This window comes from Anser brachyrhynchus (assembly GCF_964034855.1).
Source record: "Anser brachyrhynchus genome assembly, chromosome: 10".
NCBI lineage: Eukaryota > Metazoa > Chordata > Aves > Anseriformes > Anatidae > Anser > Anser brachyrhynchus.
The window spans coordinates 15796556-15820066 of record NC_137705.1 but is presented as its reverse complement, the minus strand read 5'-3'; the positions used below and the strand labels follow the sequence as shown (position 1 = coordinate 15820066).

The following is a 23511-nucleotide window of genomic DNA, read 5'->3' as shown; positions in this document are numbered from 1 at the left end:
CACCTTTTCTTCCATACAGCTTCATCCCCTCCATCAAATCAGACACCGTCCATGTTTGTGAAGTCAAACCAGCTGTTGTTCTTGAAGGTCTGAAATCCAGAAGAAGGAACGCATGCCAGCGTCAATCACTCACGCACATCGTACGCGCTCATTTCCGACAGAGCTGCAGCAGGCAGGTCAGTGTGTGTGTACGAGTTCACCCCGCTACACAGCGTCGGAGTATTTTGACCCTAAAAGACAGCAGTGATAACGAAGCGCTTTACCTCAAGCCAGGGGATGCTTCACCAGCAGGGAACCAGGTGCTCTAACCCAGCACCTGCCATTCGTGTGAGAGCAAGCAGCGAATTAGTAGCAAAACAGCGCCACGGAGCAGGTGTGTATTTGCTACTACACGGCGTTAGCCTTTATCACGGAACTGAAGAGAGGTTCCCAGTCTAGTGTGGACCTCAGGCCACACATCTTATCTAAGGTCTTAGGCACCAGCGTTGATGGGAGTTGGACTCCAAACGCTTTGCGAATCAGGGTCCAAGCTACTAAACGCTGGGAAGCAAGCGCTGCCGTAGATGAACCGAGAGAGAACAAGCTGCCCCTGTGCTGCCTTTGGTTTCTCCCGCTGCCTGAAGCACTCACCCTCTGCCTGGTAGGACAACTGCTGCTAGCGTGAGACAAAAGCAGAAGGAGCACTTCATTTTCTGCTTTCATTTTTTTCAAAGAAAAACTAGCAAGCTGAAGAGGCAAACTCTCCACAGAGCTGCCCATCAGAGCAATGTTTGTGTCGCATCCCACTGCCACTTACACCAACAGACATCACTCTTTTAGCATCTTCTTAAAAAGTGTTTCCCCTAGGAAACAAAATCAATAGTCTTAAGCAACAGCAACTGCACACAGAAAGCAGCCTGCTTTAAGTGTAACACGAAAAAGCACTGTTCGTTTTGTTTTTAGCATTATGTGTTTTAATTACACCCCTTCACCCTCCTTCATGCTTTTTAATTGAATTTTCCTTTATCTTTAGAAGGCTAACTGTATTCATAAGAGGTTGTGGATGGCAGAGTTCAATCCTCTCGCCGCAGAGTCCTGAGACCTCCCACTGCTTTCCAATTTGCTTTTTGTTTTAAAGGAGTTCCAGTTCAGATTGGCAAATACATAATACATTTCCAGTGGAAATAAATGTGAATCTAAACGAGGAATATTATAATGATAACCCCAAAAATTCCTCTCTGCATCTGAAGGGATCCCAAAACCATCAATGAGCTCAAGGCTTAGAAAACTTCTGTTCAAGTGGTGTGTATTGACAGGACGCACTTATTTATAGTCTATTTGAAATTCCAGATTAGGTCACCGTACCTTGCTCTTTGCTCTATGTGTAAGATCCAACAAACCTCACTAAGACAAGCTGGCTTCAAGGCAAGGCACAACCGTTGCATCACCAACACGCTCGCCTCCCTGACTGATGCCCTGACACTTAACTTTCCAAATGCGAACAGAAAGCCCTTTTCCTGCCATCATTACCTACACTGCAGATCTCAGCTACTACTTCAGTTCCACTGCCAGAACATCTCTTATCATCATGTCCAAACAGCAGTAACAAGAGGCTAAAAGCACAGAAATACGGTTATTTCTCATCCTGTACAGACCGGATTACTTAATACACTTGGTGTTAAAGCAGCAGCTGAGCCTTTTCTGTAAAGTGAGTAAGTTAAGTTTCGTAACAGGCTGAGAAAACATTTCAGAGCAACAAAGCTTTAAATGTGGTATTTTACATCTAGAAAACTGAGAAAAAACACACACACTTGACTGTGAAGCCAGCATAGGTGTTGCTGGACTTACTAATTCTGCGAAACTTCAAGCATCAACACAAACAATCCTCACAAAGTCCCCACATTTGATCCTGGAACATCTTTAACCAACCATCATCTTCAAACCTTCTGACTGGTCCCCAGAAAGCCACCTGTTTCCACTGCAGCTCGTGAACTGTTTCTGCTTTATGCAGTGAAATGCTCTTTTAACTGGCTAAAGCTCCCTTTAGGTCACTACGAAGACCGTACCACCCTTTGGACTTCCAAACTGTGATGGCAGAACACAGCTCTCCCCCTTCTCCTTTGCTGCTACATAGGAATTAGGGCATTACGAGCTGTGCTCAGTGATGGAATTCTCCCTCTCCAGGCAACGTCACAAAAACATGGCCTTGTCTTTTGTTACTGCACATTAACCTATATGCTTCCTTCCCGCTCCTCCCTTTAAAAAGAACTGAAAGCTTAAGAAAATACAAGACAACAGCTTTCGACAATATACATTTCAAATCACAACAGGCCTAAAGGCCTAAGAACAGTGACAGCACAGGGTCTTAGTGGATATCTCGTAGGAACTGATGATGTTGTTATTACTCCAGCATCAGGAGTGATGCAATTACATGAAAATCTGTTCTCATTTTAAGACTTCTTTTGCACTTCTGTTCATACACAGAGATAAACAAGACCGAAGCCTAAGGGCTCAAAAGACAGAGAGCAACTAAAAAAGATTCCTCTATTTTTAGGAGTATGATTTTGAAGCTTGATCCTGATGACACTGGAATGTTTACAGTCGTAAAATGTGTTTTAAAATCCAAACAAATTTTTTCATTTTATTATTTTTGCAGCCTCCTCCTCCTAAACTTCAATGGATTCTTTTCATGCATCACTCTGCTGGCACATGCAATGTTACTTCTGTTATTAAATTTAAATACCAAAGAGATATAAGATTTTCATTCAAATTCAATTTCTACTTTGGAATCATTAGATGTGATTATTAAATCAGAAAATCTTCATTTCACAGTAGGATGTAATAAAAAGTGTCTCAGAAAAATCAAACGATACCCTCTTCCTGAAAATGCCACCTTAAAATGTCCTTTCCTGAAGTCTCCTGGATTTTCTTTCCCCAGGTCAATACTCTGTATCTAACTGTAGGCTCCCACAAGTTCTGAAGAGCTAGGACCACTAGAAATACTGGTATGTGTTGTCATCATGCGCTTCCACTGGGAGATTCCTTTTTAAATATGCTCTTGATCATATGTGGGAAAAAATTGCTTGCTGCCTGTTTTTAAAAACTATCTTTGGTTAACAGCCGAAGTCTGTTTTGATTTGCCCCGTACAGGTATTTAGCTGCTAGTAAAGCACAAAGCAGAAGTGCAGCGCTGGATGTAAATCACAGCACCTCACACCTAAGTGCTTCCCTCAGCTCCAGCTGGAAATTGCAGACAAGCACTGCCACGAACACTTTTAAGAGTAACGAGAATTTAAAAAATGACTTAGGTCCAGCTCTGTCGAATCTCTACGCAAAGCAGGCGCATAGACTGAGTGAAGAACCGGCCTAGAAAGAAATGCCGCCTTAAAGCTTTCCCAGGCTCAGCACCTCTGCAGTACGACAAGCTGAACGCTTGGGAGGTACTTCATTAGCTCTGGTGGTTGTGCAAACAGTCTTCTACATGTGCAAGATGAAAAGCATGCTCTTCTTCACCAGCGATGGGCAAGGCCAGAAGCAGCGAAGCAGAGAGGCACAAAATGAACAGAAAACTGCCGAGGTACAAAGAGGGAACAAACGGACCTGTCAAAGGGCCACAGAAAACCCGCACAGCTCAGCCACTGGTCATGCTGCTGGATTCAACTTTCCAGCGTGCTTCCTGCCTTTTACAGCAGAAATTCATGTGGGATACGAACATTTCGGATCGCAATATATTCCCATGTGATATGGATTAATTGCAAAATCCATGTTCTCCTGTGCAAGCCACGGAGGTGCCAGACGCAATGAGCTCCCCAAGGCACGGCCAAAGCGGCCGATCTCGTCTCCCACACCAGGGACGTCGGTCTGCTCTCTGCCAAACCTCAGCAGTTACTGCAGACGTACTCACACCACCATGCGCAGCTCGGTGGCTGGGTGGCAGCCTGGCGTACATAGCTGAATTAACAGCGTTTAAAAACACTTTACAACCCTGAGAAATTCAGAATGAGATTTTCTTAATGACGAGAGGCTCAGTGTTGAATTCAATACTACATGCTGTACTGCAGATCTAGGCAAAGATACCTCCTTTCACAACTGCAAGAAGTAACAGTTTCATTACGGACATGCCACAACCCAGGCATTAAGGCCAAAACCGAGTTTAATGGTCACCTCAGGTGAGAAAGTGATCTGAACCAGAACAGGAACACTGAAGAAGTGGTATCAGCATTTCTGCTTTGTACATCCTCCGCTATCAAAATGAAAACTTTCTGAAATTAAAAAAAAAAAGAGTTGTACACTGCAATTGCTAGAACTTGGAACCTTAAGAGCTTTCTGCATACAGAAACATTTTTTTTCAGTATTAACGCTGCTATAAGCACAGAATTTAGTTTTATAAGATTTTATTTCTTCTCCTCCCCTGCAAAATACATGCGTGAATGGCCAGAGATTAACAGGGAAAGAATCTGTGGCCAAATAAACCCCAAGGCCAGCTCCTCACACCCATCTTCCCACAGCTCCTGACATCTGCTTCCCATGCCAGCGTACAGAAATACCTACCCAAGCAGAGAATAGAAAATCCATCAGAACTGTGGCACCTTGAGCTCCCATTCCTTGTCTTCAACACAAGTTAAGGAAAGCAAATGTCTCGCCCCAAGCCTGCAGCCCACAGATACAGCACGGTATTTCCAGAACCTGCTGCTGTCTACAGAGACTTCTATCATTCTGAAGCATTTTCTGGAAGATCGCCCTATATTTTAATTTCAATAATGAAGATGGGAGGTAATGACAGAAATCCAAGACATTTTTCACAATACAGGGAGGACTAACGAGTTTATCCTGAGTTCTCTTCCTGTGATGCGGAGAAGTGCAGAAATACAAAGTAAGTGAGGCGCTTTAAGACAACAGAGAACTGTTTAAGCGATGAAAAATAAATGTTGATTGCTAAGAACTGCAGAAGTATAGTTGAAGATGAAATTAAAGCTAGAATAATAATGCATGGAGAAAGAAATAACCTTGCCTATAGACTGAGATCTACATTAGCAACCGCAACTCGAGATTTTGAATTGTTACGAGTAATTCCCTCAGAACATCAATTCCATGGTCATTAAGAACTCCAAGGAATGGAGAAGAAAACAGAAAACCTTGTGTTGCAATTCTGGAAACCCCCAGCACACCTGTACCCTGACAGAGCACGTAGTCCTGGTGCCAAACAGCCACCGCACAACTAGAAGATGCACAAAGGGAAGGATCAGAGGCTTGCAGCACGTCGGTATTAACCGAGATCCATGTGCAGTTTAGTTTTACAGCTACGCCAAACAATACCCACAGCCTGAAGGAGAGGTCCTGCCCAGTCCAGCACTACACACGCACAAGACGTGAATAGGCTTCGGTGCCTTCTGCACAATAAAACCGTTTCCTTCTTTGGGCTCTACAAAGTGACTAAGGAAGGGTACAATAGAGCCGTGTAAAATCATAACTAGTACAAAAAAGAATAAGGAAAGGTTATTCACTATTTCTCCTACCACAAGAACCAGAAAACAAACTGCAGCACCTTGTCACGCTGTACATAATCAAACTGCAGACTCATAATCACAGGAAGCTGTGGATTCGGAAAGGATTAGACCAACTGACAGCGAGCAGGTCAAACCGCTGGTTCCTACACAGCTACACGCCCGCGTCACCAACTGCAAGAAGGACCCTTCACTGCTTCTTATCCTCATTTCAAAAGGTTTCTGAGGTGAGACACGGGGCTTGGTGTCCTACTGATCTGACACGCTGTGGCAATTGAACGTAAAAGTTCATCGCAACTTCAGCTAGACTTGAAGGCACTCGTCCTCCCACAGCACAGAGAGCCTTCTCAGCCCCCTCCGACAGCTATCAAGCTGCTGTTTTTCTTTCAAGCCCCACTACTCAGGCAGGACCTTGGAAGGCTTAGTAATTTTAACACATTGAAGTGGATTTTGCTGAGCAGTTTGTCAGAAAAAAAGTTTTTGCATTGTGGTAAGACAAATCTCTCCCTTTTGAGCAGAAAATAAAGAATTCATACACCACTAGTCTCTGAAACCCAAAAATACACTGCTAGTTTCCCAGAATCTCCCAGGCTGGCCACTGCAACCAGCGTAACGCAGCTGTATGAAAAGACACCTAGTTAGAAACATCAGTGCTGCTCTTTTTCCATGAAGATGCCTCCAGCAGTTGAGAGGCAGTTGTTACATTAATTGCTTTGTTATATTATGTATCATTCACGTTCCTGTCTAAGAATGATCAAGACTGACAAAGCATGTTTTGATGCCACCATCTACGTAACAGCACAAAAGAAAGGCATTTCTGAAGCATGAATTGCTTTAAATAAAAGCCTATTAAACTATGCAATGCTGCAATTTCTCAAGAACCTAAAAATTGTTCCCAGTAAGATTCAACCACTGTTCAGAAACAAAGTCAAAATGCAAAAGATTAAGCCTGAATACTTGAACAAAATTCTCCCTTTCCTATAAAAAAGGTAATTTCTGTATTTCTTACTGGATAATTCTAAGAGTTATAATTTATGTCAAGATGCATTTAGATGGAAATTGGACTACAATTAGTAACAAAAACTGCACATTCATTTTACTTAGCTAAGTAACATTCGCACCTTAGAAACATATACAAAGAACACAGATACAAAGAAAACAGTATTTTGGTTTTCCATTTAAGACAGATAAAGATTTAAAACAAGAAATAGCAATTGCAATTTAAAAAGTTGATTTTTTTTTCTTGTCACCTTGTCCTTTCAGATATTATTTTCCCGTCTCCATTCTGTACCCAGGCTGGAAGAATTAAAGGCCATCTTCCCAGTTTTTTCCGTTTACAATCATTGTCTCTTACTTAAAGAACTGGTTGAGAAAACAAAGCCAAATGAACCAACTGTTGGCCATAATCCCTCTACACTTGCAGCTAGGCTGGAATTATCTAGAATTGGCTTATTTTCACAGTAAATGTTGGATTCAAGTACTTAGCCAAACCACTTCCCCAAAAACACTGCTTTTCATTAAGAGGAGTGAGAAATACATGCTTCAGTTTGCACAAGAGTAAGTTCAAAGAGTAACAGTTGGCCACAACAGCAGTGGGAATTCAAAGTTAAGTTCCTCCCCACTCCCTCAAACCTCTGCAAGAAGTTTGACAAATAACTGAAGACATAACATGGTCACCCCAGAACCTCTCAGCCGCTGGACTGAGAAGCCTAGCTGCTAACTTGATCAAGTCTTGTTTTGCAAATTCAATGGAGAAAACTTCCCCTGAAAGCAGGGAAGATTTTCATATGCCTGTGCCCATGGTCACATTCATTTACAAGAGCTGATTAGTTCTGTTCAATTGGCCAATTAGTGCCATATATGTAACACTTCTGACTGATCCTGCACTTTCATTATTTCTTAGGGCCATTAGTTTAACTCTCACGGTAATACTTAAAACAGCAATGAGCAGAATTAATCCTAGAATAAACCACTGCTTTCTTCAATAATTTCTCTTTTAGGATGTGCGTTATGCGAGTGACGTGAGCGAGCTCCGCTGACCCAACTGCCGGAGAGCACCCCATGCCTTCACCCTGCCCGCCTGCCAGGCGCTTTCTACCCGGCCATTTCTTTACGAATTGTGTTGGACAGATCTCATCATTTCTATTAGAACACCACTAGATTGGTTTACTACTTAACACGCGATCTGGGGAGTATTTGGAACTAGATGCTGGGAAAAAAAATAAATACTAATCCACATGAGAGAGAAAGCCTGTCTGTGTGTATCATTGAGCTCCAATAGCATTTTTCGGTCCTGCCTAGAACCTCCGCAGCTTTTGCAGCACCACCTCCTCACTCTCAGGGCGATGTCAATGGGCACAGGGGCCAGCGGCGGCCTCCCTTCACGAAAATATGCCTTGACAAGAGAGAAAGATACTTAGAAATAAACCACCCTAGTTTCAGACAAGACTTTACAGTATTCTGTAACTTGAATTTCCTTAGACTTAAGATACATTTTATGATTTCAAGATGATTTTTTTTCTTTTTACACCAGAGGCCACAGCTCCCCATGCATTGAGCAGACAGCACATACAAGCAGCACGTGTGTGCACGTTATCACAATTCCCAAGAAGCCAGGGATTCCTAGAAGTATTTCATTCAGTCCAGCTACAGATAGGAAAAAAAAAATCCCAAATAAAAGGTAAAATCTTACATTTAGACACATTCTCACCATTCAAGAGACCAAAAAAGAGGCAGCAAATGCCAGGGCATCACCTACTGCAGTACGGAGAGGCGAGACACCCACAGGACTCACAGAGCCATTTGTAATAAATGCGCACAACAGCATTAGAGGGGAAGTGCATTCACTTCCTGACTTGATCGGCTTCTTCTGGAAACAATGACAAATCTGAAGGTGCTATTTATGGCTTTCTCTCACCCATCCCCAGAAGAAATAGAGACTACAGCCTCTAAATACATCAAGACGGAGTTCATCTTCTCCAATTCACTTGATATCTACTTCAATATCACAGCTCCAGTCCTTTACATCCTTGAAAAAGATTAAGTGACAAACAGTGAAACCCTGCAGGGTTCCCCCCCACCACCATTACTTTCATCCAGTGACCCAATTCCACAAGACAGAGAACCTCTCGAGGTATGCTGAGGGCCCTCGAGTTCAATCAGCCAAAATGGGAGAGGAGGTCACTCAGCCCTGCACAGAATTTATTCTTTAAAAAAAATAATAAAAAAAAAATCCAAGACACATCTCCTCTACCTCTCCTCAGTACTCGCAGAGAATCTCAAAGCTGGTTGAATAGCCACATCATTTTTAAATAGCATCAAATTCCACTAGTCTCCTTCCCAACTCATCTATTTGAAGAAAGAGATCATTTCTGTAGCGAGGAGTGTCCTCGAGTGTAACAGCAAATAAACCACTGTAAATGAAGTGCCACAGCAGTGTAAATATTGACCTTGAAAACCAGCAAGCTGCTCCTCACGGTGACTCTAGGGACAATAATCCCATTTTAAGTGTCCACATAATCTCAAGAAATTGTTCAGATTAACTCCATAACTAGCAACTCACCTGACCTGTAAGCGCCTGCAACTGGGTCCAGTTGCCAACTGTGAACGGGTGAAAAATGCCCAAGCGAACCATGCAGGGCTCCCACCCCCATTAAGTGAGGGAAAACCTAGTCGTCAAGAGCTGTTTACCAGAAGTCATCTGTGCAGCAAGATGTTAGTGTCATTTAAGACTGTCCTGTATTATAAAAAAGAGAACCTGGAAGAGCAGAAATCCTAGTACTGGAGCCAGGCACCTCCAGAAGAGACAACAGTTTTACTGCAAACACGAAGTCCTCTTACTCCGGGTTTTAACACTATTGTTTACCTGGTTTCCCCAGGAAACAAGGCTTGTCATTTGAAGTGCCTGCATGTACGATTTTCTACCTAGCCTCTCATGGCTCTTCATCAGAATCAGTAAACTAAATATGACAGAGGGGCAGGGGTCTCAGTGAGATTAAAGTCCTGCAAGTGTTGTACCAGAATGCTTATTTTCAGAAGAAAAAAACAAAACACTATACATCACGCTCTCCAGTGAAAGAAAGATGAATACAGACACTGCTGAGAATCCCGAGGAATTAAGAAAGGATAAAGAGGGGGAGACAGAAGAAGAAAGAGTCCTTGGGAGCAGAGCTTCGTCAGCCCTGTGGCTCACGAGCCACATTTGTTTGTACAGTTCCCAGTAAAATGCTCCTCACCAGTGTGCGGGGTGATAACGCAGTACTGTCCCAGCACACCAAGCGGAGAGCTCCCCCAACTCTCAGCGCTTTCCATCTTCAGCATGGTTTTAAAGCATTCACCTAGGGCTCTGTAACTACTAAGCAGCTTTGTGCTAGTTAAAATACACTAACTGCCCAGAGAAGTGGAAAGTTATCCGGAGAGTCCCAACTCATACACAGCATATCTTGTTCCAGCCTAAACTGATGCCCTCACTTCTCATAGAAGAACGCTGAAAATACTCAGGCAACTGACTGCCCTAAGATATGCCCTATTAGTAATGCGGCGTAGAATTCATGTTGCAGTACTTCAATTCTACAGCCGAGTTCTCACTATGTATACTTCAGAAATACAATCTCACCCTAAGGTATGAGGTTATTAAAAATATATATAACAATAATAATAATAATAATAATAAAGACCTCTCCCATCGTCACCACCAAACCATAATGGTAGTCAGCAAGCCCAAGAAAAAGGAGGAAAAATCAGAATGGATACAGAGTTAACATGAAACGTGTATGTGTCTTAACGTGCACTGAGTCTTTTTTTTTTTTCCCCAAAAAAGTATTCTGTTCTCTAGGAAGCAAGACCATTTTAAAATCAAATGAGCAATAAGTAACATCTTAATGCTTCTTTCATAGGCTTTATCCATATAAAGAAAATTGAGCAGTGGAAAGAATTATTGATTAAAGTTCATCAAAATATATAATTACATGAAAAACACCATTACACTAATGAGTTTTTTTAATGTAAAAAGTTATTAATATATAATTAGAATAAAATTTTACTTTCATTTTCAATTTTTGCTACATTTAGAGAATGCAAACTGTTACATTTCCCTTTCAGGATCTTGCATATTAACACAACATTCCCCTTCAGCACAATTTCAGCGAGCATTTGTATAAAAACAACAACAAAAAAAATGAACCCCCCCCCCCCACACTCCATCTTCTGACATTTCAAACACGACAATGATCTTGGGAGAGGAAAAAAAACAAACGAAAAAAACTTTAGAAGTAAACAACACCCACCTCAAATCTAAAGCTATGAGACCCCAAAACTGAACACCATGTCCCAAAGGCAGCAGGAAATGGGCACAAAGCCAACTCCACTACCAGCGGCAACGCATCGCTGCGCGAAGCTGCCAAAGCAGAGGCGAGGCATGCTGTCTGCTGAACATCGAGCAGGACGCGTCTGATGGACACCGCCAAAGAGAGGTGCTGTAGTTCCAGAGAGCATTTGTAACTTACGTAGGCTACGTGGTTTTCAGTCGCTGATCAATCCACAAGAAACAGAACTGCATATTTAAAAGGTCAAGAAACCGAATCCCAAGACTATTCTGTAATGCTAAGACTACCACGTTAACGCAGGGACAAGGTACGTAGTGCAAAACCTGTGTTTTTAGGTATTGAAAGCTCTCTCCCCAGAACTCATCCCTTACTAAATGCCTCCCAGATTTCAATTTCTCCTGCACTTACAAGACGCAGTAGTGAATTTAACAGGAGTCAGTTCACTGTCAATGTGTTCGTGTAATTAAGCTGCCAGGTGTCTGAAGTGCACCACTCGAACACAATTACTGAAGTCCGGCCAGCATAAGTGACTGCGCTGATGTCTGCAGCACCGTGCCATGGCCAAACTTCGCAAACGGAAGCACGGTAATGATCTTCAAGTGACTTGCTAAAATAAATAGAGTGGATTCAAAAAGTACACACGACAAAGGGTTAGCTCTGGAGTTGTCACAGGTCTGCGGTGGAACAACACACACAGAAAAACCCTTACATAAGGTAGAACCTGGTACAGAAACATGCTATGGCAAAGATGTTTTTGCAGTATTCCTTAACATCTTTGCCACAAGACAGTGGAAGAGGTTCAGAATTTAAAGATCCCAGCACGCAAACCGTGTGAGTCTTACACTTGACACACCTTTCTCTCCCCCACAGCAATCGCTCAGGAGATTTGCCAGGTAAAAGAATCGGGTAAGTTAATTCGATACTAGCAAATTAATAGTAGAGGGGAAAAAAACTGCAAAGGAAAAGCCAAGCAGATCAATAATCGCTACGGTCTGACACTGTGTCTCAGCTATCTATCTCACGCTGCCGCCTCCCGTGGAGAATGTGCATGCCAGCTTTAACCCCAGGGGTTGCCCAAGTCTCCCAAAGCAAGCGCCCAGCCGAAAAGGGAGCCAAACACAAGCCAAGCCATTCTCCCAACTCTTCCACCTTCAGCCTTAAGTACGACTGACAAAAAGGGTAAAGTGAGGTCTCTTGGTTTTATTCAGCTGTCTGGCTTGCCCAGGTACCGTTTTCCCACTAATAATGGTTCTGGGAAGAACCAGATTTCATTCTCTTCAGCCTTCAATCACAGCAACAATTTGCAAAGCAAAAGTAAAAGAGGAAATGGCTGAACCGAAGGCAGGAAGCCCACTAAGTCTTCTTCCTACAGATGATCCTTTAGATAGATAGATGCCTTCTTACTCTTTTTTTAATTGTAAAATCCATGCTTGTAACAACCACCACACAGGAAACCCACATTTTTCCACAGTTAGCTGATATATTTTCATTATTATATCATTGATTTACTCGGCCCTGAAAGCTGGCTGTTCTGAAGCAGTAATCACAGACCTTACCCAGAGCAGGACTCTGTCCTGCTGGGTGCTGCAAGTTACAGCCCCCGCTCCAGCAACACCATGATCATTCCCCACTGACAACTTTTTCCTCTTACAAATCAGATCTTTCTGACCAGTCCACATCTGCTGTGACCCCTGAGTTGCAAAACCCAGGTATTTCTGAAGTTACAAGAGAGGTGCTCAGCTTCTTCAGCATGACTTTTGCCCGGCGCACCTTCCCTTCTACCCACTGGGAAGGTTTTCTCTGGTAACCTCCCGGGCTGCTGACAGCGGCCAGCTCATGAGCAGGAGGGAGCAGCGAGGAGCCAGCCAGGTAGGTAGGTAGGTAGGTAGGTGGGTAGGCCTTCTTGCTTCGAAACCTCTCCCGCCCCGATTCTACCGTGGGAGCGGGTAAAACTGTCAGGCGTAAAGGTTACTGTACAAAGCCATTTTATAACGGCAACAAGTTTCTGCAAGGAGCTCTAATTGCTCTGCTAACGCACACGTGCGTGCCTGTGAACCAGGCGGCGCTGGCCTATTTCCGACCAAGCGAGGGCCTTGCAGAACCGTAACGGTGAGCGGAGTTGGGAATTCACCATCCGCTGCCCGCGTTGTTTTCCTTCTCCTTTCATTATTTCCACTGCGGCCGGGGGGCAGAAGCCTCAGTGACAAGTTTGCAGGAGCCGCGGACGGAAACTTGCCGGGTGCTGCCGGGCGGGCATCCCGCCGCCGCCCGCCGGGCGCCCAGCACCGCTCCCGCCCGCGAGCCCCCGGCCGGCCCCGGGACCTCGGCGGCCGCCCCGGCGGCGTCGCCGGCGGCCGCCCTCAGGTGCGGCGGCGGCGGGCAGCGGCTCCGCGGGAGACAAAGGCTGCGGGGCCGGCCGAGGAGCCGCCGGGCGCGGCGCGCACACAATGCCGGCCCCGCGGCAGCGCAGGCGCTGCGGGAGAGCCGCGGGTGCGGTGCGGGGGCGGCGCCCGCCCCCCTCCGCCCGCCCGGCCCGGCCCGGCCCGAGCGAGCGCTGCGCGGCCGCCGGACGGGGAGCGGGGAGCGCGGAGCGGAGCCGCGGGCGGGACGCGCCGAGCGGGGCAGGGCAGGGCAGGGTGCGGGGCGGTGCGGGCGGTGCGGGGTTTGAAGGTCCCCTCCCACCGCCATTTTGGGGGGGGGGGAGCTCGCCCCCCCCCCCCCAAGCCGGGGCCGCCAAGTTCCCGCGGGGCCGCCCGGGAGGGCAACTTCGGGCCGGGCGCGCCGCGGGGCCCCGCGGGAGCGCGCAGAGTTGCGCGCGGGCACTTGCGCGGCGGGGAGGCGGCGGCGGCCCCGCGCATCGCGCCCCGGCGCGCCCCCGCCTGCCTCTTCTCCCCTCCTCCCCTCCTCCTCCTCCTCCTCCTCCTCCTTCGCCGCCTTTTTTTTTTTTTTTTTTTTTTTTTCCCCGCATCCAAACTTCGGGAGCCCGGAAAAACCCCGGGGGCCCCGCGCCCCGCCGGCAAAACGCCGCCAGCAGCTGCGCCCGGGGCCGCTCCGCCCGCGCCTGCCCGCCGCCGCCCCCCGCCTCACCTGCGGGGAGTTTTTCCAGCCCCCGCCGCTCCCCGGGCTCGGGCTCCCGGCGCTCCGCTCACCGCCTCATTCCAATATGGCACGGCCGGCACGGCGCATGCGCCCGCCGCTGCTCCCCCCGTTCCCCCCCCCCCCCCGCCGCCCCTCCGCCCTCCCCTCCCCTCCCGGCTTTTCGGGCGCTCCGGTCCCTGCCGGCCCCTCCCGCCCCCCCCCGGCCCGCCGAGCCCCGCTCCCCGCCCGGCCCCGCGGGGCTCGCCGCCGGCTCCGCCCCCGCCGCGCCGCCCCGGGCTCCTGCCCCCGGCCACCTGCTCCCGCCGCGCCGGGGCCGGGCGAGGGCTCGGCCGCCGGTACCGGGCCCCGCCTGGGGCAGGGGCGCAGCCCGGCGGCGGCCCGGGGCGCTCCGGGGATGCGCGGCGCCGGCCCCAGCCCCAGCCCGCCCCCGCCGGGGCCCCCCGCGGGGCCGAGCGGGCCTCGGCTCTCCCTGCCGGCGGAGCCCCGCGCCCCCGCCGCCCGGCCGGGCGAAGCGAAGCGAAAGAAAAAGGAAGCGCCCTGCGTGTGCAGCGCCGCTCCGCCGGCCGGGCGCCGCGCACCGGGCTGGCAACGGCGGGGGAAGGAGCGGCGGGGCCGAGCCCGGCGGCGGGAGCGGAGCGGAGCGGAGCGGCGGCAGGGACGCGCCGCCGAGTCGGGCTGGGTGCCGCCCGCTGCGGGTGCCGTGCCCGCCCGCCGCGCCCCCGCGGGGTTCTGCCCCGCGCGGTGCCGGCCACCAGTTGCTGGCACCCCGGCCGGAGCGGAGCGGAGCGGAGCGCGCAGGAGCCGGCGGCAGGAGCCCGGCGCGGCCCCGCCGCCACCCGGCCCCAACGCGCCGCTCCCCGCCCGGCAGCGGAGCGGCGGAGCCCCGGGCCCGGGCCGTCCGCTAGAGGGGGGCCTCGCCGTGCCGCCGGAGGGAGCCCCGCTCCCGGCCCCGCCGAGCCGCGCCGGGCAGGTGTGGCCCGCGCCGCGCCCGGGGACCGGGGCAGCGGGACGGGCGGCGGGGAAGCGCCGCGAAGTTCCCGCACCGGCGGCGGACCCCGAAGCGCTCCGGTTATCCCGGAAAGGAGGCTTCGGTGCGCGCCCCGGGGGAGGCGCAGGGCCGCCGAGAGGAGCGCGCTGCCGGCAGCGCGGGCAGGGGACAGCCGCGGGGCTCAGCCGCCGCCCGCCGCCGCTCCGTGCCGTCAGCTGGTGCCAGCCCCAGGAGCGCTCACAGCCTCCTCCGGCTGGCCAGCTTCGGGTTGGTTCGGCTCTGCGTCCTCCGTGGCGACCGGGAGGAGGTAGAAAGGCACGGCAGGAGGTTAAAGCAGCCCTGCCGGCCCCGCTGGGCGGTGAGCGGAGCCCTGAGACGCGGGGCAGCGCACGGCAGCTCGCAGCCCGCGGTGCGCTCAGCGGGAGCCCTTCGGGGCAGGGCCAGCGCTCGGCGCCCAGCGCCGTGTCCCTGCCCTGCCGGAGGACGTGGCCAGGCTGCCCGCACGCAGCCCAGCTGCCCTGCCTTCATCTTCAAGGCTTTTCTGGCATCCGCTCTTGTGACAAACTAGCAACTTTCTAATTTCCACCCTAAATGTATTCGTTACCGATTTATAGCCGTTTGATCTTTACCGGTATTACCCTTCACATTAAATGATAATTCTGTGCCTCTGATATTTACCTAAAATGTCCCTATAAATAGCAATTAGATCATCATCCCTCAACCTTTCGGCTGTGTTTTTAATCTTCTCTCTAAATACATTTTCCATTCTTCCAGTGTCCTCTACACCTTCTGCCCTGTGCGCACTGCTCTAAACAAGGTCTTAACAACTGCCTCGCACACTGATATTAATACCTCGCCGTCTACTGAAAACACCTCACTCGATGCATCCCGGAATACATTAGCATTTTTAAGACCGCATTACAGTGGCATCTTAGTTATCCTACAACCAATAACATACCCGCACTCCTCTCCTCGTAATCTCACAGTTGATGAACCTCCAAGCTTACTCGCAGTTATTCTAATTAATCTTTAAGTGCATGACTTCTTGCTATTATATTCCATCCCATTTCTGGTACTCCAGGCAATAGATCATCTTCAGCAATTGTGCTAGCACTATTTAAGGTGATGCCATGCCTTAAAAATTGGCATCCTTAAAAATTGTTTTAAGCTCGTTTAGCATCAGCCTCCTCAGAGGTCTCCCCTCTTACACGGAAGCTCGCTCACTCTCTGTGCAACCCATCCACACCTTTTGCCATGTCAGAAATGCAGAAAAAGTGCCCCCAGCAGTCTGGTCCAAGCCTGCACCAGACTTCCCAGCACACGTTACCCACATTCCTGAGTACGCCCCATTCTTGAACCAACACTACCTCTTTGGCAACAGGCGGATCTCCAAGAACCACCGTGGTTCAGCTGTTTTCCCACAGCCTTTTCCTTTGCTTGGCACTTGTTTTGGTTTTGCTGCAGACTGTGATACACCATTTCTACAACAAAGGTAAACCTGAACACTTCATGCGCTTCACACATCTTCAAAGATCATCAGCTTCCTAATCACCAAACTTATTTTTCTTGTTTGTATTAAGTGGTTAAAGAGGGATTCTAAATTTTCTCTAAACCCTCAGTACCCGAGCCAGTAAAGTCACATACCTTGTTAGCAGCACACTGCCTTTTCCTGCTGTTGTTCCCTAACATTAAGGGAAACCCTTTTTGACACTAAGTTTTCAATCTGTGTGAACAGCATTAGACTATCAGTATCAGGAGTAAGTGTCAGCCAGCTGCTGCCTAAGCAGGGGTTTCTGTTTCTGCTCCATTCAGAGAAACATTCAGTTGGGCTTTGTTTTGATACATGAATTAGGACCACACTCCTAGAGACTGCAAGGGCCAAGAAGATCCTCCGACTACCATGAACTTTCTGAGTGCGCAGACAGCAGGCTCAAGCCGTACCTCTCTGCGCTAAGAACAGGACCGCTGGGTTTTTGCAGTCCTGTGTTTGTACCCAAATGTATCCCAAATGTAGCTGAGCATTCCCATCCACTGAATGGGAATAATTCAGTTACAGGAACATCGCGAGTGTCTGCGAGAGCAAAACCCAGAGATGATAGTTTAAGTTATAGATACGTAAATTCAAATTAGCTACAAGTTGATTACCACTTTTTGTCTCTACCTGTAGTTTAATGGAAGATTTGTTCGGGTAAAGATTGTGAGATGGAGCCTACATGAGTACGCACAGAGTATGCACGTGAGTGCCCTATGCTGGTCTTAGTGGAATTACTATTTGTATCTTAAAGGCGAAGGCAAAAGTGCTTCTGAAATCCTGGGTCCCCTCATGATCCTTGCCTGCATCGCAAGCCCTTAATGGGGTAAAAGTAGGTGTTTGGGAAGGAAACCAAATGCAGGGGCATAACATAAGAGCAGCATGGCCCAGGATGCCCAAAGGGGAGCTGAGACAAAGCCCTGTTAACTGAGCTTTCTACTCCACACAGAGCTCGACACAGTGGCTTGCACTCATTAAGTTTTCCCTAAGTGTAGGGACTTTTTCTGCAAATGCTGCTGAAGGTGTTTAGCTGTTAACTTAGAGCTGCATGTCTTATTCCAAAATATACAGAACTTTACTACCGTGCTACAGAACAAAAATTGCCAAAGACTTATTAATATTCATTGCTCTCCACTGCTCCCGTGGGCATCAACATACAGAGTGTACTTTTGGGGTAATAACCAGAGACATACGTTTCTGGAAATGAAGTATTTGCAGTTGCTGTTTCTGTGGTCAATGAACCAGACGAATTCTAACCCAGAAGATAACCTTCTGTGGGTCACTGAGCGACATCCCTGGACTTCTGCTTTGCTCTTCCTGTTTTCAGACTTTATAGAGTCTGAAAACTATGTCGGTGTTAAAATTGGTGAGAGGCTCAGCTGACAGCCCTGTGACAGACAATCTGTTCATCCCCAGAGGAACCGTAGCACAGACGCAAGGGAAAAGCCACTGGGACTCCTCCGTTTGCTGTTGCAGAAGCATGCCGATGGCACACAGGGCTAAGTGCAACTCAGACTGTCCTCCTCCTTCAGTGGCCTTTCAAAAGATGCTCCCCCAGTTAGCAGCAGGTGCCAGATGCTCACAGCTTATGCTGTGGGCACTGGGGATGTTAATGGTTTTTGAGGCAGCATTTTCCTTTGCTTCAGATATTCAAGACAGCTCTCTTTTAAAGGCATTTCATTGGCATGTAGATATGTCTGATCAGGTTCAATTGCAGGAAGGAAGAAGAAGCTGAGATCCAAGGGCTTTGGTCTGTTCCTTTGCTTCCCCATCTGACTGCCTTCTGGTGTCACAACTCCAGACTCAGGACAACAAGGTTTCAGGGCACATGCAGCTCCCTTATCAGACATTTTACATCAGCGGTAAAAAAGGCTACATGGTCTTTGGTTAGATGCCCAGCTGGCAGCAGAAGAAAGCATCTGTAACCTGGTCCCTGTAGCACGGGACCCCACCTTCTACCTTTTCTCCAGTTCAGCTTCTGGGCGTGCTCTTTTATGCTTGGCTGCTTTTTCCATCTATGTTTTTGCTTCCTTCTCATTTCATCTGACCTCTACACTCCCAATTTTTATTACTTCATATTAATATCCATTCCACCTCACTTGGGTTGTTTGGTTTTTTTTGTTTGTTTGTTTTGTTTTAACACTACAGATCCATTTTCACTATGTTAAGGAAAACAAGTTCATGAAAGAAACCTGGCTTTTACCTGCCATGATGCTGTTCACTTTTCACATACATAATTTTCCCTTCCCCTTTGTTTAGTCTATTTAGACTAGCTTGAATAATGGTAGAAAGTGTAACCCTTTACCCATAAAGGAAACAAGTAACTTACAAAGTGATGCAAGCCTCAAGCTGAGCCTTAAGAGAGTCCAGTGTGTCCGAACTGGAATCCTGCTCCTTTTTGAAGCCCCCCCCTGCACACAGCTGGAGATAAAAGCACGTAAGCTTTCACGTAGCTTAACGGCTGTTCTGCAAAGCGGAATGCAAAAATATTCTCTCCCTCCAGTCTACCAGCATAAGCTATCTTCGGAAGTTTTATTATAATGCCAAAATGTTGCCCCTATTATGAGATACTACCCATACGAAAGCAGTGCCATGCCATCTTGCACCTTCCCCATGGTAAGGTCTCGCATACTTCCTCTGTTGGGTATGAGGATAGTTGCAATCTTTTCACATTTTTTTCATAACTGAAGACTTTTCAGGTGTAGGACACGCTGTACAGGTCACAAAGAAGAAGGAAAAAGATCTCGGGCTAAAGCCTGGGAGGTTTAGGGAGAAGAGATTTTAAGTAACCTTGCAGATTTCCCTAAGCTACTTGCAGGCAGATGTGGCTGATAACCTTTCCCCAGGAAATTATTTCTAACTCCACAGGTCTGTGATACCTAATAAAATACAAGAAGCTACAGCAAGCCCTGTTCCTCCACTCTAGTTCCTTGCAGTCCCTTCTAGTCAATCTCCAGAATGCTAGCTGGCCTCCTCTCATCACCTGCTGCCTCTGGAAGCTCTCCGAGATGGCATAAGTGAAACATGTCATCAGGTAAAAAAACAAAGCAGTCCGAAAGAGATCCTAACAAGGACCTAAAGAAAAGTCATCTCCAGCTCTGAAGGTAACCCCAGACCGAGAGCACTTCCCCTGGCACTCAGGGGAATCCTGCTACTGTAGGTTGTTCCAATCCCCAAGTCTTTGTAATGCTTACTGCACATTACCGGTGCAGTACTGCTGCGCAGCTCCTGTGCAGGAGGAACCTCTTCCAGTCGCTTGCTTCGTACACTGACTGCATGCCGACAAGCAGTCAGATTTGTTTCTGGTCAAAGGCAAAATATTCTTCTGCAATTTCAGCTGACGCTTTTGAAGTTGTACAAGTAAGGAGCTGGATGTATCACCCAAGTGCTGCACATGTACTGCTGTGCCAGTGCTGTTGCTGTATTAAGCTCTATGACAGTGCTGCCAATTATCTGATAGAAGTGTGAATTCCTACAAAACACTTAGTGACTGCAGTAAGAGACGTAAAGATGTTCTTGGACACCACAGCACAAACTGTGTATGTGCAGATTAGGGTTGGTGGCGGTGCCATAAAGTAAGCTAGTGTGAAGCATTAAAAACTGATGAAGAATAGCCACTAGCATCAGGCAGCTTCGTTTGACCACTCCATCAGTCATGCATAAGGTATGGTTAAGGCTGCACTGCTCTCACACTAGAAGAAATGTACTCACATGAAACTAAAGTTCACAAGTGCTTAAGAAAATATTGGCTTTTTGCTGGAAGAATATTAAGTTGTGGAAAAGATTTGTTTCATTTTATCTCTGAAAGGGTAAAACAGTTTAAATAACCAGGTCAGGCTTTCTGGAGTGGCTGGATAGATTTAGATTCTAATATTACAATCGGATTGCATTTCTCTTTAAGTCCTTGAGTTTGCTTTCTTGATTTATTTTTAATTACAGACTGATTACACAGGGTAAGATTTCACCGTGTGGTGTTCACTTTGGACTTCTACAAGGTTTATAACTCCTCCAGTTTCTGTGAGGTGTTCAGTTATCATGTAATACTAGCACAACAGGCAAACAAATGGAAGGACTGTTTTCTCTGTCAGTGTTTACATTTCTTTTTTACAAGCATCAAGAGGATGAGAACATTCCAGAGGAGAAAGAGGAATTTCCTAACTCCCAGTACAATTTTTTAGGTACCTGGCAAGCAGCATGCATCAATATTCAGATGCCATGTGCTTCTTTGTGTCCCTCATGTTTCTGCAGTGTGGGCCATCTCTGTACATACACCACCACAGCGGAAACAACATTGACTTCAAAGCAAGTAAAATCCAGGCCATATAAACTCAGACTAAAAAATTAAATAGAAGCAAAGCAAGTATAGTCACAACATACAGAAAAGTTGAGTATATAAGTACTCAACATACAAGACACTGTAACAACTGGAATATGCATCTCTGTAGAAAAGCAGAGCCCTTCCATGTGACACTAACTTTGCTGGTTTATGGTTCTCCTAACATTTTTGAACACTTTCCAGCTTCAATTTCAAGTCAACTCATCTGCAAGATAGTTACCACTGATGCTGAATACTGAAGAACCCTTTCCTTCAGTTGGTGCATACACTTGCTAAGATTAACTACAGGATACTGACTGCATTGTCAGTATTTTGCTGAATTTGACTATAATCTTGCCAATGCTAATTAGCATTTGCAAGGAGACAGTGGAAACGTGTTTTTTTAAGAGATGTGAATGGAAAAGAGGGGCAGGCAACATGCTCTTTGTAAGTACAGTTTAGATACCACAACAAGATTATGCAAAAGCAATATTGTCATTTACCTAAGAACAAATACCCAGTTTATTTGTTTCAATACAAGGGCAAAGCGATTTTTCCCTCAAATTAGACATGTTTATGTAGTTTTAGAAAATCCTGATCAGCCCTGCCCGAGCACAGAAGACCAGATTAAGAAGACAGATTATAAACAACAGTAAAGCAGCACATCTAGTTTCATTATACAAGCCAAATGAAACAGAGAAATTAAACCAAGAGCGGGAAAACAACTAAGACTTAAAACTGTGCTGGGAATACTCCAAAGACTCATTACCAGATGAAAAAGTATGATTATCTTATTAAGCGTACTACCACCCATACAGAAGCTCTGATCAAAACAATAATTAAACCACCAATAACAATCTCTCTGCATCATTAAATACTTTTGTACAAATAAATTAACTCTGCCAGCCAGAAACATCAAATGGAGATAATTTACCTCAACCAACTAATAAGTCCAAATACTCAGAAAGCCTCTCACATTCTTACTGGGAATCCACTATCATCATTCTTCCAAAAAAAAAGCTTTTAAATAAATGATCATGACAGCATCCCTATAAATTTCTGTATTTACACCGCCACTGATAAATCAATGAACCATGTGGCTTGAGATAACAACCTGTCCCTTTGCCAGTGGTGAAAACTGATTCTCTTCCAACTAGCACACGCAGCTGAGCAGGAATATTTATTTCTGAGCAAAGTAAATGGTCACTCAAGTGCAATTGTTGATATGCAGAATCTGGCAACAAATCAATATTGACTTTAAATAACCAATTTATGCCATTACTTTTTAATACCTATGAATCTTGTTAAAATCCCATAGCATGCCGACATGAAGCAGCAAAGGCTGCTTAATTTCTTTTGGTTTGTGGGTTTATCGAATTTGAGGTTTTAAGAATCCTGTTATTGGTGAGTGTCAGTTTCTAGCTTTTCTCTTTTATTGTCTTCCTTTGAAATATCTCCTGAGCTCTTTTATCTTCACTTCAATTTGATTTTTTGTCCTCAGTCTGAGAAAGGTGCAGGTCCAAAGTTGGTATTTGTGTATTTACCACCTTGACTCTCCACAGGCAATCAGTACCAGTTTTATTTGGGGTTTCAGGGGCATAGATTAAAGCAGATATATGGAGCCTTTATTTATGTTCCTTTAAGCAATCTAAACAAGTATATTAGATAATTTGCCAGACCACACCAAACTGCATTCTTGAGCTACATAAACAGCAGTGCTTACGTATATATCATCTTGCAGCCTCATCAGCAAAAACTCTAAGATCTAAGCAATATGACTCTGAGGTCAGAGTCAAAATTTAGGCACAGAAATAAAAAAGCAGAAACCAGGGGGTTGAAATTCCTACCAAGCATAAACTAACCTTTTCGGATGCACCTCTGAGAATGGGTCAGGGCTGAGATACAACAGCAGAGCAGCACTTGTAGGGAACTTCACCAGCTGCAGCACATGCTGTACCTGGTTAGGAGAAAACAGAATAATACAGTTGCAGGTGCGTGTTACTCTGGCTGATTTTATTACTAGAAAGCCCAAAAGAGTCTAAAATTACTGTCTTGAAGTAGATGAGAACTGAGGAACCTTATGTTAGCACAAGGGCTTCATACACACTTTTAGGAGCACCTCACAAGACAAGTTTGGCCCGTTTATGTAAGTGAGGAGCTGGCAAAACCCATTGGAAGTACTGTGGAGAAAGATAACTTGGTTTCCTAGTGGGCTAGACTCTACACCTTCTTTGACTAGCTACTGTTTTAGCCATGGCTTGCAAATATATAAAGCAATTGAACAGGTTTACACGTTTATTTTCTCTCTTAATTTAACAGGAAATTGTACAACAAATATAATTGTGCTGCCATAGGGAAAAAATCTAAGACCTACAGGGAGCATCCCACAGTAGATGCAGTGATCAGCACAGCCTTATATCTGTGTTCTTTAAGAAATGCCACCTAATTTCTGGAGTGTTTGTCAGGTGTGTAGTACAGTGAGAATCAGATCTCACGCTTCTGGTGTAATTCAACTAGTGCTACAGAGTCAGTGAGCAGGCCCTTCCCTTCAAGTGTCACTGAACGATTTGGGGGCTTATTTTGTCATCTTGCATGCCATCCATTAGGAACCATCTCTGGAGAGGATAGTGAACCACTACCAGCCTGATTCATTCTAACAAACCCAGTATTCCTAAATCATGCTCTTTAGTTTCCCAAATTAACTTACCTCATGGTTTCCTCTTTGTTCCTAGAAAGATATATTGTTTGTATTCAACCTGAAAATCTGCTGG

General features: G+C 46.6%; 1 protein-coding gene across 3 annotated transcripts in view; it reads right to left on the bottom strand.

Annotated features, from left to right (window-relative positions):
- Positions 1-22685, bottom strand: part of SFMBT1 (Scm like with four mbt domains 1) — an 82919-nt gene extending 60234 nt beyond the window's left edge. Inside the window, exon 1 of one of the 3 annotated variants that reach the window (XM_080606417.1) lies at positions 22603-22685. The gene's annotated coding sequence lies outside the window, so the exon portion shown is untranslated. Of the gene's footprint in view, positions 1-3; positions 13092-13894; positions 14049-22602 lie in introns of those variants that run through there. The other 2 variants (XM_080606418.1, XM_080606419.1) reach the window with 2 other exon arrangements.
- Between the last annotated feature and the right edge of the window lie 826 nt (positions 22686-23511).